At 37.8% G+C, this 16,770-nt stretch overlaps 1 protein-coding gene across 3 annotated transcripts in view; it reads right to left on the bottom strand.

Annotated features, from left to right (window-relative positions):
• The window catches only part of SLC12A6 (solute carrier family 12 member 6), a 96,432-nt gene that overhangs the window by 62,410 nt on the left and 17,252 nt on the right, over positions 1–16,770 (bottom strand). The window lies entirely within an intron of this gene.

The following is a 16,770-nucleotide window of genomic DNA, read 5'->3' as shown; positions in this document are numbered from 1 at the left end:
ACCATTAAAACAGTTCAGTTATTCCCCGTGCCACCAATTCTCCCATCTTCAAACAATTCTGCATATTCCTACATATTAATAACCCTAAAACTCTGCTCTTATCATGTTTCTTACTGCTTAAAAAACAAAATAAATACTTTAAAAGGTTTCCAAGTGACAATGCCAGGAGTCTCCAACCATTTTGTGAAGAGATCATTTTCACTCCTTGTTTATTTATATCCTGACATCATGTGTGGGGTACTAATTTGAATCCCTCAAGGGAACGGGGAAGGGCTGTCTTTGCAGGCTGTCTTCATTCCTATTTCGAATTCTCAGGCTAGGGGATGGTGGTGGTGGCAGCAGAGGCAAATGGCTTAGATATCTATAAATACATCCTGGTTTATTTGTTTGGATTTCCTGACTTACAGGATGACTCTAAAAATTTCATCTTGGCATTCAAGTCCTTTTATAATCCAGCAACAGCTTACTCCTCTCTAAATTCATCATCTGCTGTTCTTAGTCATGAACCCTCTGCTCCACACGCTCTGGAATGCTATGCGAGCCTTGCATCTTTGCTTATATCAATTTTTCATTGAAAATTTCCTTCTCCTTTCTCTTCAATTACCTGAGTTCTACTTCCTTCAAAGGCCTAACTCAAGTGCTTCCTCTTACCTTAAGGTTTAATTCTGAACAAGTTTAATACATGCTACCTTGTATTATATTTAATTAATAATTGCATTAATTCAACAAATATTTACTATCATCTAGACTATGTGCTAGGCACTGGGGATACCCAAAGATGAATAAAGCACAGTAGCTGCCTTTAAGTGGCTTATTGCACACAGGGGTAAAATAAGTGATTACACTAAGTGATTAAAGTACTTTCTTAGAGATATAGACAACGAGACAGAGCAGTGTTTATATTATGTTATATTCCCTGGAACAACCACAGAAGCCATTAAGGAAGAAGTGATGTTTCACCTCAGTCTTAAGAGGAGGAGTGTTTGCTAGATACCTGGGGGTGGGGGGAAGAACATTCCAAAGAAGATGAAACAAATGTGGTGAAGCAATAGAGACATTAAAGAACATACATTGTATCTGGCGTGCAGTCTGTATGAAAGAGTAATAGACAAGAAAGCTGCAAAGTTAAGATGCTCTAGACCGGTGCGGTGGCTCACGCCTGTAATCCTAGCACTCTAGGAGGCCGAGGTGGGTGGATTGCTTGAGGTCAGGAGTTTGAAACCAGCCTGAGCAAGAGCAAGACCCCGTCTCTACTATAAATAGAAAAGAAATTAATTGGCCAACTAATATATATAGAAAAAATTAGCCAGACATGTGGCGCATGCCTGTAGTCCCAGCTACTCGGGAGGCTGAGGCAGGAGGATCACTTGAGCCCAGGAGATTGAGGTTGCTGTGAGCTAGGCTGACGCCACGGCAGGCACTCTAGCCTGGGCAACAAAGTGAGACTCTGTCTCAAAAAAAAGAAAAGAAAAAAAAAAAAATGAAAGTACTTATATGACCTGCTAGGCAGTAAAGACTTGATTTTTGTCAGCAATGGGAAGATATTACAGAGTTTTAAATAGGAAAGTAATAGGATGAGATTTACATTTGAGAAAAATTCCTCTGATAATTACTATTAATATAATGGATGGCTTTAGGAGGCCAGACAAGAAATGACAATGGACTAGAATAGTAGCAGGGAGGATGGGGGGAAAGGGACAGATTTGAGAAAGAAATATTTAGAGACTAAATAAGTAAAAATTGGTGAGAAAAACAAGGAACAAGAGGGAAAGAAAGGAGAGAGAATTTGAATACTGTAAGACATCAAGATGGTCAGTAAGGAAACAGAAAACAGGAGAGAAGCAAGAGGGGATCTAGAGTACAGGTGTATAGATGAGTATTAAATAAGAAAAAGGAAGTAGGTAAGGGATAAGCGTCAACACAGATGTTGTAAGAATTTGGGAAGAAGAGTATTGGAAATAGAGTTTACTCTGAAGCAGAAGGTTTAGTCATGAGAATAGAGGATCAGGGGCTCAATAACCATTTTAAGTTTTGCAAAGAATGAGAAAAGAGGTTAACCAGAATTACACAGAAGAATGTTTATATAGTGTTGACAGTATAATATCATTGGAAATACAGTGTTGGAAATGATGAATTTGTGGCAGTCCCAATTTTCATGGTTGTGAGAGACCTTCCCTCTGCCCAACCCCACCTGTCCCTTACCCCTGGCAACACATCTGCCATGATTAACAATGAGAGGAGGAGAAAAAAATTTAAAAGTAAAAGAAATTAGAGATCAGTGAATGACAACCTGGGGTTGAGGTTTTGTGGGAGTGCAGGGGGGGCAGCGTCCTATCTCCCCATTATAAGTTCTTTCAAGGCAAGAACTTTGTTTTAATGTTGCTGTGACAATTATAATTTTTTGTAAACAGAGTTTTGTATATTTTATAAAATGTTCAACAAATGTTTATTAATTGACTTACGGTGAAGTGATTCCAAAGAAAAATACCCAGTGACAGAAATTCAAGATGAGTTTCAATAAAAGGTTAATGATGGAAATAAAGATTTTAAAGTCATCATCAAAACACAAGAGTTAAAGATAGAAGGATGAACTTTCCTAAAAGTCAACGTATAAAGAAAGAAGCTGGCCGGGTGCGGTGGCTCACGCCTGTAATTCTAGCACTCTGGGAGGCCGAGGCGGGAGAATCGCTCAAGATCAGGAGTTCGAAACCGGCCTGAGAAAGAGCAAGACCCAGTCTCTACTAAGAATAGAAAGAAATTAATTGACCAACTAAAAATATATAGAAAAAAATTAGCCAGGCATGGTGGCACATGCCTGTAGTCCCAGCTACTCAGGAGGCTGAGGCAGGAGGACTGCCTGAGCCCAGGAGTTTGAGGTTGCAGTGAGCTATGATGACACCACTACACTCTAGCTGGGGTGAACAGAGCACGACTGCCTAAACAACAACAGACAGTTTCCTGGGCCAAATCCACAAACTGACCAGTCAAGAAAAGTATAAACGACAGAATAAGGCATTACACAGTACATAAAAAGAAGAGAAAACTCTTACTAAGATATAAAACAAAGAAGGAAAGATATTGGGATTGTTGCAAATATTATTCAAGAAAAATGTGGTACCTACGTCCTTCCTTACTTTTGTGGATGGTCCAAGTTATTTTCCGTGCACTGTAAAAAAAATTTCTTCATATTTCCTTCAAATTTTGGAAGAGCAAGTATGATCATAATAGACTACCTGCGTAAGAAAAATTGATCCAAACACCAAATTAAGAGCTAAGGAACTAAAACTTTGAATTGCTGGGACTAAGAGACTACTTTGATATTTTAAGAGCCTGTACTGATTTCATGTCACAAACGTTAATTACTTAATGCAAGCAGAATTTAACATTTCCTAACATTTCAAACCTAGAAATTAAACTAGAAACAAGTATTTTTTGTTGAAATTTTTAAAAAAAACATGTTTTTAGTGTATATATGTATATAGACACATAAATTTTGAACAGTTATGATATTCCACAGTTAAAAAATATATAAATGGAATCTTACAATATATAAACTTTTGAGACTGGCTTTTTTTCATTCAGCATAATACCAGGGAGTCATGCAAGTTGTTATGTATTATCAATACTAGTTCCTTTTTTAAAACATAGTTTTGAAATATTTATCTACTTGCTATGGTTTGAATTTGTCCCCAAAAAAGCATGTGTCAGAAACTTCATGCCCAAGGCAACACTGTTGGGAGGTAGGGCCTAATTAGAGGTGATTAGTCCATGATGGCTCTGCCCCCTTCAATGGATTAATGTTGTTATCACAGCAGTGAGTTTGTTATTTAAAAAAAAAAAAAAAAAGCTGGGGGTGTTTGGTCCACTTCTCTCTCTTGTTCTCTCTCTCCCTTTCTGCCCTTCTGCCATGGGAAGATGCAGCAAGATGCCTAACAATGTTGAGTCCCTGTTGACTAATGACGTGGAACATCTTCACCTGTGGTTATGGTACTTTTCCCTCGCCTCATCTTCATTTGGAAAGCTTTTACTTTTTTCTTCTGAGTTTTGAAGTTCTGTTCTAATTATTTAGAACTTTTATATTATATTGTTCCTTCAAGTATGTTTTTGGTTAAAAACCTGACTTAGCATTTACTTAACACAGTCCCAGAGTCTGTCATTTCCCACTGTATCTATCCCTTTCATCCTGTGATCTCTGTTCTATTAACAGCTCATTTGTTATTTGGTTAGACTCCCTCTTTGAATATTCTCAGAGGGGATATACTCTTGAAATTTTTGTATATTTGTTAACATAGCTCCCCCTCATAGGAGGATTGGAGATTGCAGTCTTTTCCTCCGGGTAATCTGTAAATACTCTTTCACTGTCTTCTAGTTTCCAGTGTTGTGGAATTCTGATGCCAGTCTGAAATTCTGGATTCTAAAAATTTTACCAGAAGGCCGGGCGTGGTGGCTCACGCCTGTAATCCTAGCACTCTGGGAGGCCGAGGTGGGCGGATTGCTCAAGGTCAGGAGTTCGGAACCAGCCTGAGCAAGAGCGAGACCCCATCTCTACTATAAAAAGAAAGAAATTAATTGGCCAACTAATATATATATATATATATATACAAAAAAAAAAAAAAAAATTAGCCGGGCATGGTGGCGCATGCCTGTAGTCCCAGCTACTTGGGAGGCTGAGGCAGCAGGATTGCTTGAGCCCAGGAGATTGAGGTTGCTGTGAGCTAGGCTGACGCCATGGCACTCACTCTAGCCAGGGCAACAAAGCGAGACTCTGTCTCAAAAAAAAAAAAAAAAAAAAAAAAATTTTTACCAGAATACCCCTAAGTGTGTGTGTGTTTAATCACTGATCTTCCTTGAGACTTCGTTCTGCACACTGAAGTCTTTAGTTCAGGAACATTTTTTCTATTTGTTTAATTACTGCTTCTCCTCCATTTGTTCTTTTTTCTTCTTCTGGAACTTGTATTAGCTATGTTACATGTCCTAAATCTATCCACCAAGTCTCTTAACTTTTTAAAAAATATATTTTTATATTTTGGCTCTGTGCTTTGAAATATTTCTTCTACTTGATCTTTCAGGCCAATAATTGACCATACTCATTCATTCCTTTATTCAATAATTATGTGCCTACTAGACAACATTCTAGGCACTGGGGGCTGGCAACAGATCAGCAGTCCTGCCTGAGCCCAAGAGTTTGAGGTTGCTGAGAGCTAGGCTGACGCCACAGCACTCTAGCCAGGGCAACAGAGTGAGACTCTGTCTCAAAAAAAAAAAAAAAAAAAAGTATGTGTGTACGAATTATGTATGAATTGAGAGTCAGGTGGTTTTTGACTGGGCAATCATATTTTTGTTCCATAAAGTCTTTTTTGTACTTCACTTGAACTTCTTTAAATGTTCATATTATTTATTATTTTCATGTCTAAGTTACTGTCTCCTCCAGCATTTCTATTTATCTGGCTCAGCACATTGTTTATTCTAATGGATTTTTCTCTTTCTGGTTGCCTGGCTTTCCCAGATGGGTTGTTTTTCTTTGTCTGCTCATAAGGGCTTGTTGGAGGACCACGAGTGGTGGTAGTCTCAAGAAAACAGAAATCCAAAGCAGCCTCTAGCCTGTGGGCAGGCAGTGCACCAGCAGGCAAGTCACCAGCCCACCTGAAGGCACGAGAAGAAACCTCCTTGTTCTCAGGTCTCCTTACATCTTCTAGCCAAAGGGATAAAGAGATCTCAGTGCCCTGGTTCTTTCTCTTTCTCCTTCCCTCCAGGAATTCGTGGATCTCTACCAAGCCAAGCTCTTTCCTAAATCTGCCATTTTTATCCTAACCCTGACCCTCTCCAGGCTCCTGTCCAGCCCTTGAGGAACAAATCTTGTGCCAGCTCTCACTGACAGAGCTCTTCCAGAGCCCAAGACCTCACTTGCACCCAACTGTTCATTATACCCAGGGCCATTTCACTAAAGAGGCAGACACAGGCTGGAATGAGGAACAGAGGGATACTGAAATATTCAAGTAGCCACCTTCCTAGAACCTTCTGTGAAAAGTTAAGTCCTGTTTACAGACTAAGCCTAAAAACATTCAAATCTAGGCAAATAGATCAAAATTTCAAAGGTCCTCTGTGAAGTCCAAACATCTGTGGACAGCATTGTTTTCAACTACTGCCCTAAGTGTTAAGTTGTGAAAAAAAATAAGTCTAAGAAATAAGGAAGATCTTAATGAAAATTGGAATTAAAGGATACTAGATTAATGAATCTCAAATTATGTTGTATAAAAGCAGTCAGATCAAAGAGAGTACATACTGTATAATTCTATTTATATAAAATTTTAGGAAATATAAACTAATGTGCAGTGACAGAAAACAGATGAATGACTGCCTGGAAACCAGGGAATTAGGTGAGTGGGTCATAAAGGACACAAGGAAACTTCTGAGAGTGATAAAAATGTTCATTATCTTGATTAGGACAATAATTTCATGAGTATATACAAATGTCAAAACTCAGCAAACTAGGCTGAGCGAGGTGGCTCACGCCTGTAATCCCAGCATTCTGAGGGGCCGAGGTGGGAGGACTGCTTGAGTTCAGGAGTTAGAAACTAGCCTGCACATGAGCGAGACCCTGTATCTACTAAAAATAGAAAGAAATTAGCCAAACAACTAAAAAAAAAAAAAAAATAGAAAAAATTAGCCAGGCATGGTGGCACGTGCCTGTGGTCCCAGCTACTTGGGAGGCTGAGGCAGGAGGATTGCTTGAGCCCAGGAGCTGGAGGTTGCTGTGAGCTAGGCCGACGCCATGGCACTCTAGCCCAGGCAAGAGAGCGAGATTCTGTCTCAAAAAAAAAAAAAAAACACAACTCATCAAACTATACACTTTTAAATATATGTAAGTTAATTTTATGTCAGTTACACTTCAAGATAGAAATACTGAGGGGGAAGAGTTGACATTCCTAAACAACTAAAAATAAAGACCACCACCAACAGGTAAGAGATATCAACAGAAAGTCCACTGAACTTCTGAGTTTGAAATGTTCCATAATAAAAAATAAAAATGTGTAATTTCAAACATATTAAAATCCTATCCTTCTCCCTCATATAATTCACAATATAGTTGGAGATGAAAATAAAATTACAATGCTATTGTAAATTTAACACATATTGCAAAGTATATTTGACTGCTGATAGATAGCAGTTAATGGAATAATCAAAGATTGAGTAGATGATTAGGCAAGTCATCTTGCAGGAAATGAGTATGAGCCTGGTTTTAAAGGGATGATATTGAATGTGGGTGTGTGGTTAATTTTTTTAATGGTAGGCAGGAAATAGAAAGCAGGAGAGAAGAGAGTTCAGATGAAGGAAAATATATGAACAAAGGCAATGAGGTGAGGAAAGATGAGGATGATTTTTTTTCAGAGACAAGGTCTTGCTCTGTCACCTAGGCTGAAGTACAATACTACTACTCAAGCATAGCTCACTGCAACCTCAAACTCCTGGGCTCAAATGATCCTTCTGAGGAGCTAGGACTACAGGTGCACGCTACCATGCCTGGCTAATTTTTAAATTTTTTTGTAGAGATGGGGTCCTACTACATTACCCAGGTGGGTCTCAAACTCCTGGGTTCAAGCGATCCTCCTGCCTCGGCCTCCCAAAATGCTGGGATTATAGATTTGAGTCACCACACTTGGACAGAGACTTTTTTTTTTTTTTTTTGAGACAGAGTCTCACTTTGTTGCCCAGGCTAGAGTGAGTGCCATGGCGTCAGCCTAGCTCACAGCAACCTCAAACTCCTGGGCTCAAGCAATCCTGCTGCCTCAGCCTCCGAAGTAGCTGGGACTACAGGCATGTGCCACCATGCCCAGCTAATTTTTTCTATATATATTAGTTGGCCAATTAATTTCTTTCTGTTTATAGTAGAGACGGGGTCTTGCTCTTGCTCAGGCTGGTTTCCAACTCCTGACTTTGAGCAATCCACCCGCCTTGGCCTCCCAGAGAGGTAGGATTACAGGCATGAGCCACCACACCCGGCCTGGACAGAGACTTTTGAAAACGACTATTACTATACAGGTTCACCGTTTCTAATACAACCATCAGACTCTTGTCACAAAGGGTTATATGTTGCAGTGGAAAGAACACAGGAAAGGAAATAAGGGTATCTAATTCACTGTAGGAGGATTGAGAATGGATTAAAGTTATTTATATACCATATTCAATCTTTGCCATGTCTATGTTCTACCTAGATTTAATATTTTTCTCTAAACAGACTTTAGTGTTTTAGCTAGCTTCATTCATTTTTTCTTTTTGTTGTGCTTATTTTTATTTCAGAATATTACAGAGGTACAATTGTTTTGATTACATGAATTGCTTTTGTACAATTTGTGTCAAAGTTATAAGTGTGATCATCACCCAGAGAGTGTACATTGTACCCATTAGGTGTGCAGGTGTGATTTTATCCATCCCATCCTCCCCCTGCCATCTGCTTGATTTCTGTTGAGTTTTACTTCCATATGTGCACATTAGTGCTGAAATACTAGTGTAGAAATACTAGGAAAAACAAATACTACATGTGTTTCTTTTTTTAAAAAGACCCATGAGATGAAATATAATTTTCCTAATACATTAAAAACTCATATTGCATACTTTCAGTGATATATAAAGTTATATTAAAATTCAATTATTTCACTTCTTCCATATGATCATTTTTTCCACCACTAATTCTAGTCTCTAAGTCTCTTATTTCTGTCTCACTGATAAGTGTGCATCTTCCTAGAAATGGAAATAATGGAGGGCTATTAAAGGATTGTCACATTAAGTTCAGATTTCTCGATTTTTAGCACCATTCTAAATTATATTCTACATTTGGAAAAACTCTATAGACCAAATAAAAAAGCAATCTAACACATAAAAGGTAGAGGAAGCAGTTAACTTTCAATTAATTTTGAGAAATCCATCCAGACAAAAGAAACAGAGTCTAAGAATTAGTAACTACTGAGAAAATAGAGCAGCCTCAGCCGGGAGCGGTGGCTCACGCCTGTAATCCTAGCACTCTGGGAGGCCAAGGCGGGCCGATTGCTCAAGGTCAGGAGTTCAAAACCAGCCTGAGCAAGAGCGAGACCCTGTCTCTACTATAAATAGAAAGAAATTGGCCAACTAATATATATAGAAAAAATTAGCCGGGCATGGTGGCTCATGCCTGTAGTCCCAGCTACTTGGGAGGCTGAGGCAGTAGGATTGCTTGAGCCCAGGAGTTTGAGGTTGCTGTGAGCTAGGCTGACAACACAGCACTCACTCTAGCCTGGGCAACAGAGTGAGACTTTGTCTCAAAAAAACAAATAGAGCAGCCTCGTTCAAAAAACATAAATAATTATGTGTACATTTAAAATAGAGAGACAGTACGGTGTAGCTAAAAGAAAAAAGGCTTTAAAGCCACATAGGCCTTATTTTGAATTCCAAATCTGCCACTTAAATAATTTACCTAATTTCTTGGCACCTTACTTTTCTCATCTCTAAAATGGTGACAACAGTTACCTGTCATGATTGTTGTGAGGATTAAATAAGCCAATATTTGTTAAGTGCCTGGTCTGAACACTAGCTTTACTACTCACCATGCTTGACAATAGTAGCTAGTATTTTTACTAATATTGATGACATTTTCCAATAAAATTGTTTCTTCTTTCAAGCTGGCAAAACAAGAAATGCTAGATTCTTTAAAGTTTATCAGTTTACAATCAATTTCTTAATCTATGCCATGTCTAAATTCAGTCTGAAATTTGAAAATCTTTTGGATATTTTACAATATGCTAAAATAACACTTTATATTTTTATATTTCTAAATGTTGCTTTAGTTATAGAATTTTAAAACATTAAGCCATATGCATATATGTCTATTTTATAGAGATTTTATCTTTATAGAATTAAATCAGTTCCGATCTGGTGTATCTCTTGTGGAACAAAAGTAGCAGAAAGTACAGAGACGGTGCACTAAACTAGGAAAATTTAAGGAGAGATTCTAAAAAGCTGGTGATAACAGCATTGAAATGGGAAATCAAAGTGTTCAAGATTGTCAGAGTGTAATACGACAAAGAAGGGTCATGATCTAAACAAAGTTTTAATGTGTAAAAAACTGAATCAGACTCAAATTTACATTTTAATATTAAGGTCTTACATATAGTAAAATTCATGGTAAAAAGAACTGGGAAGATATTTCAGGGAGGTGTTAGTCTTTCTGACAATGTCGGAATACTGGAGGGGGGGGTGAAGGGGAGGGAGGCAGAAAAACATGGCTCACTGAGCCAAGTTTACAGATAAACTTTTGACCCTGAGATTTTAAAACATGCAGATCTAAATTTCTGTTAGTTGGATTTGATAAAATCCTCATGTGAATAGTTAAAAGGACAGGAAAATAAAAGGCTTTATATCTTCACTGCAGTAAAGATTTTTATCAACAGAAGCCCTTTAGTTATCTATTTCAACCTATTTTAATGTTAATGAATAAAAGAAGGTAGCCAAATCACTTTCTTTAGAATATAAATTTTCTACATTTGCATGGTTTACTCCAAAAAAAAAAATAAAATAAAATAAAAGAATATAAATTTTCATACCGAGTAACAACCAGAAATATTTAAAGTCTAACATTATGCGGATGCTCAATAAAAATTTAAACTCCATTTAACAAAAATCTGTCTCATACTTTGCTCTCATACTGTTTGTGGTACTTGTGAGTTAATGTTTGCAGATGCTGTTCAATACCAATACAGGTTTCCTTACTTTTTTGCTATAGGTCCATTTCTAAAAATTTCCTTAGAAACGTATTTTAATGGGAGGGGAAATCTTCCAATCTCCCATCTGTGTCTAATGAAGGCAAGTCTAACAGTTTAAATCTGCCACATTCATAGACACTGTAAGATCTGAAGAGCAAGGGAGAAAATTGGGAATAATTATTTCACAAAAATACTACACAAACTTAATATCAAAATAAATGAGTGAATGTAACATTCATACCTGATTAAGTAAATGCAATAAACAGTAAAACTCTATTACATTGGTCCTATAAAAAATATTACAGTTTTGGCCGGGCACAGTGGCTCACGCCTGTAATCCTAGCACTCTGGGAGGCTGAGGCGGGTGGATCGCTCAAGGTCAAGAGTTTGAAACCAGCCTGAGCAAGAGCGAGATCCCATCTCTACTATAAACAGACAGAAATTAATTGGCCAACTAATATATAAAGAAAAAATGAGCCGGGCATGGTGGCACATGCCTATAGTCCCAGCTACTCGGGAGGCTGAAGCAGCAGGATTGCTTGAGCCCAGGAGTTTGAGGTTGCTGTGAGCTAGGCTGACGCCATGGCACTCACTCTAGCCTGGGCAACAAAGTGAGACTCTGTCTCAAAATAAATAAAATAAAATAAAATAAAAATAAGAAATATCACAGTTTTGATAATGCTCACATCAAATTCTGTGGCTTATACACATTAAGAAAGTAACTTTCTTTTATTAGTAAAAAGCTAGGACTTGGGATCATGTTGTGGTGAGAAGTTTAAACACTGCCTCTGCTACTCACCACGTGTCCTGAGGCAAGTTACTTACCGCCTCTGGCCTCAGTTTATCTCTAAAAAGGCAATAAGCACCCAGAGTGGGGAGAGGATGAAAAAATGGCCTCAATCAGTAAATGGCTTCAATCTTTCTCTGCCTCATGTCTTATCTCTTTACCAGAAGACCAATGTGCTAACTGCACTAAACTTTTGTTTCTTATAAGCACTTACCTCTCTCATTCTTTTATATTGGTCCTATTGCTTATAATCTCCTTCTCAAGACCTCCCCTCAAGAATTGCTCCTCTCCTCTGAGATAACTATCCAGGGTCCCCTTCAGGCAATATTATTATCCTCTCCATTATCATTTGTTTCTTTTCCTTATTCAACCACTAATCACAATGTAATAAATAAAGGTAGTTCTTATTTTCGAGTGCTGCGTCACACATGCATTAAGTGCTTTATATATGGTACATTATCCCATGTAACCTCACAACAACCCTGTAAAATAGATACTGCCATTCCCTTTATCAATGAGGAAAGTGAGGCTAACAGAAGTTAAATTGCTTGCGAAAGTCACTTGAGTAATAATTATGACTTATCACTACTAGTAATTAGTAATAATTAGTAGGACTGGGATTTAAATTAAAGCCAGGTCCCTGGCTCCAAAGCCACTCTGCTCCCTTTAATGGGGAACTAATACTTTTTTTTGTAGCCTTAGGAAAAAAGTACAACACCTGGCATGATATTTGTACTGAACATGTGTTTGGTGAATAAAAAAGGCAGACAGCATGTCTATTCACTGAATTACTTATTATGTGCCAGACATTTGCCTTAGGACCTGGAAATACAATAATGATCTGACAAGGTTTCTGTCCTCAAGGAGCATATAATCAGTCTGCTGGGGGAAAAAGACAAGTAAACAGATGAGTGCAATACAGTGTGTGGTAAGTGCTGTGGACAGGCTGCAGGGAAATGGAATGGGGAGGAAGAAAACAGTCAAGAAGGATGGTAGGAAAGCTGAGTTTCTGCTTTTCCCTTCAAAACTAGAATTAAGCAGACTTCTGCTAAATAGGCATACCTTGCTTTATTTGCAGATACTGTGTTTTAAACAAATTGAAGGTTTGTGGCAACCCTATGTCAAGCAAGTCTATGGATCTTATTTTCCCAAGAGCATGTGCTCACTTTGTGTCTCTGTATCACGTTTTGGTAATTCTTACAATATTTCTAACTTTTTCATTATTACTATATCTGTTATGATGATCTGTGATCAGTGATCTTTGATGTTATTATAGTTTTGGAGTGCCATGAACTGTGCCCCTATAAGACAGTGAATTTAATCCATTAATGTATGTTTTTCTGACTGCTCCACCAACCAGCTATTCCCCCCCATCTCTCTCTCCCTCTCCTCAGGCTTCCCTATTCTGAGAGCTTAGTGAGGGAGGCTGAAAGCTACACCTCTTGTACCAAACAGCCAAGTTGTGAATGCAAAGTAAAAGTTCTTGAAGGAAATGAAAAGTACTATTCTAGTGATGAACACACAAATGGTAAAAAAACGAAAAAACCTTATTACCTAATGGAGAAAGTTTTAGTAGTCTGAGTAGAAGATTAAACCAGCCACAACATTCCCTTAAACACTCCCTTAAACCAAAGCCTAATCCAGAGCAAGACCCTAACTCTCTTCAATTCTTTTTTTTTGAGCCGGTCTCATTCTGTTCTCCAGGCTGAAGTGCAGTGGCCTGATCAGAGATCACTGTAACCTCAAACTGCTGGGCTCAAGCCATCTTCCTGCCTAAGCCTCCTGAGTAGCTGGGACTATAGGCATACACCACCATACCTGGCTAATTTTTTAATTTTTTTGTAGAGACAAGGTCTTGCTATGTTGCCTAGGCTAGTCTCGAACTCTTGGCCTCCAGTGATCCTTATACCTCGGCCTCCCAAAGTGCTGGAATTACAGCTGTGAGCCACTGCCCCTGGACTCTCTTCAATTCTGTGAAGGCTGAAAGAGGTGAAGAAGCTGTGGAAAAGACTGAAGTTAGCAGAGGTTGGTTCATTAGGTTTAAGGAAAGAAGCTATCTTCACATAAAATGTGAAGTGAAGCAGCAAGTGTAAACGTAGAAGGTGCTGCAAGTTATCTAGTACAGCGGTCCCCAACCTTTTCGGCACCAGGGACTGGTTTCGTGGAAGGCAATTTTTCCAGCGGAGCTTGGACAGTGCCCACTGCTCACATCCTGCTATGAGGCCCAGTTCCTAAGTTTCATGGAAGACAATTTTACCAGGGGCGTGTTGGGGGGTGAGGAGGTGGGTGTGGAGCTCAGGTGGCGATGCACAGCCCATCTGCTAACAGGTTGCAGACGGATAATCAGCCATAGCCCAGGGGTTGGGGACTACACATCTAGAAAATCTAGAAGATCTAGGTAAGTAAGATAATTATTGAAGGTGACCACACTAAACAAAAGATTTTCAATGCAGATGACACAGCCTTTTTTTTGAGAGAGAGAATCTCACTCTGTTGCCTGGGCTATAAAGCCTCGCTCACAGCAACCTCAAACTCCTGGGCTCAAGCAATCCTTCTGGCTCAGCCTCCCGAGTAGCTGGGACTATAGGCATGTGCCACCATGCCCAGCTAATTTTTTCTATATTTTTAGTTGGCCAATTAATTTCTTTCTATTTTTAGTAGAGACAGAGTCTCACTCTTGCTCAGCCTGGTTTCAAACTCCTGACTTTGAGCGATCCGTCTGCCTCGGTCTCCCAGAGTGCTAGTATTACAGGTATGAGCCACCTCGCCAAGCCGAGACAGCCTTTTAATGGAAGGAGATGGCATCTAGGACTTTCGTAGCTAGAGAGGAGAAGTCAATGCCTGGCTTCAAAGCTTCAAAGGACAGGCTGACTATCTTGCTAGGGGCTAAGGCAGCTGGTGACCGGAAGTTGAAGCCAATGCTCATTTACCATTCTAAAACTTGTAGGGCACTTGAGAGTTATGTGAGCTGGGCATGCCTGTAGCCCCAGCTACTCACGAACTCAGGAATTTGAGGCCAGTCTGGGCAACACAAGAAGACCCCATCCCTTAAAAAAAAAAAAAAGCAAAAATTTTAAAAATAAAGCATTTTTAATTAAGGTATATACATTGGGTTTTTTAGACATAATGCTATTGCACATTTAATAGACTAAAGCATAGTATAAACAAAACTTTTTATATGCACTGGGAAACGAAAAAATTCAGTGACTCACTTTATTGCAATATTTGCTTTATTGCAGTGGTCTGGAACTGAGCCCACAATATCTTTAAGGTAGGCTTGTATTTAATTTTTGAATTACTTTAGATTATCCCTATATTCATATTTCTACTTTATCTCAAATTACTCATCTGTGTAGTTCAAATAAATTTCATCTTTTAAAAACACATTTTAAAGGATGACCTGCTTTCTAAATATGTTCAATTTATATGACACTACATATTTTCTCTCCACACAAATATAGAAGGGAAAACAATAAGAAAGGCTGCTGGTTACATAATTGGCTAGTGTTAGAAGTGCTTGCAACTAAACCACAATCAATTTAGGATTTTTTTTTTAAACTCAGGAAAACAAGGGACTAAAACTTACTGCATTTCAAGCAACTGCTCAAAAAAAACCCAAAAAACTACCCTCAAGAATATTTTATTCCTAGGTTTAAAAAGAAAACGACTTTTAGATTTTTCCCATATATATTCCCCTATTTCATTCCCTCTAATTTAACACATAATAAAGGTAAGTGCAATTTAGATAATACATTACCAGCAGTTATTCATTTGCCAAGCAATAGTTTATTCAAGTGGATACTTTCTGGGCTGTTTTGGAAAATGCCGAAATAAAATGCCTTATTAAATTCAAGTTAGATTATATCTGTCACATCTTCCTTGTTGAAAGCAATTACTATGGAAGAAAATAAATTAAGCCTAATAATGTCACTCATTACAAAGTTGGGTACTATCAAAATGTTTATGGCTTTTACAAGTGGTTGCTAATGATTTTAACACTCTGTTCTAATGGGACTAGTAAAGATGAAATAATAAAATAGAGATGGTAGAGAAAGGAAATAAGAAAACAATGAGAAGTAGAATGATGTACAGATGGACTTCATTTGTTTGCATTCTGTGAAATTTAGGAATACAAAAACAAGGACAAAAACCTAAGGAGATTAAAATCTAAGGGTGGCAAACATAAGCAATTTAAGAAAGCGCAGCTTCAAATACACAAAGGCCTGAGAGAGAACCTAACCCCTATGTGAAGTTGTAGAGAATCAGGTTCAAGTTCAAAGTAGGTTAAATTTGCTTTCAACTTCTAGTCACCCTGAATATTCAGGAAAATGAAAATAACTTTGAAGACAAAAGTTTACATAAAACCTTCTTTCTGATCTTCACCTAATAAATTCTCTCACTAAAAGAAACACAAATAAAAGGAACATTTTTCTTTATAGTCTCTTCAAACAGGTTAAAGATTCTTAAAAATTCTTGAATGGTTTAAGAAAAAGAGATGATCAACAGCTGTTTACAGCAAGGAATTGCAATGTGTTACATGCTATAGGGAAAAGTTAGAATCATGGAATCACAGGATTAAAAGGAATTATGAGAGTTTATTCCCTTAGACTTAATTTACATACTATAGAAGGTGCTGACAATTTATAGACTTAAAAAATAAGGGGCTTCAAACTATGACTATATTTAATACCATAATATTAACTAAGATTTTAATTGCTGTTTAAAAATTTAAACCACAATTCCCCTAGCAAGTGTAACTGTTACCATTTAAAGAAAATAATAGAGATAATCACACATTCATCAAATAATTTTATTAAACCTGATGCTATGCTAGTCACCATAATGACCATCTACTGTACTTTTGTGTTGTCATCAAAGAATTCTTAGACCATTTACTACTAAATTACTATTTAGCTGGTAAACTGAGGCAAAATACTGAATAACTTGAGAAGTCACAAGTACAAAGTCCATGGTACAAAACTACTGAACCATGCTCTTTTATATAACATTACATAAACTGATAATTTTAAATGCCATCCACTAGTTGGGTTTAGAGTCTTTTCCAGATACAATCTAAACTGTGAGAAAAAAGTTAATTCTAAATTCCACATAAATTGACTTTTACTGTGCCTTTCTTTTTGCTTGAAAACTCTTTTCATACATTGCCACCGACTCAATTTCACCTGCTGATAATGAACACAGAACTCATTGTGGGGAAAAATCAGTGTGAGAAAAAAGAGAAGTTATCAG

The sequence above is a fragment of the Microcebus murinus genome, chromosome 6 (assembly GCF_040939455.1).
Source record: "Microcebus murinus isolate Inina chromosome 6, M.murinus_Inina_mat1.0, whole genome shotgun sequence".
NCBI classification, from domain to species: Eukaryota; Metazoa; Chordata; class Mammalia; order Primates; family Cheirogaleidae; genus Microcebus; species Microcebus murinus.
This window is presented reverse-complemented; position numbering and strand designations above follow the sequence as displayed.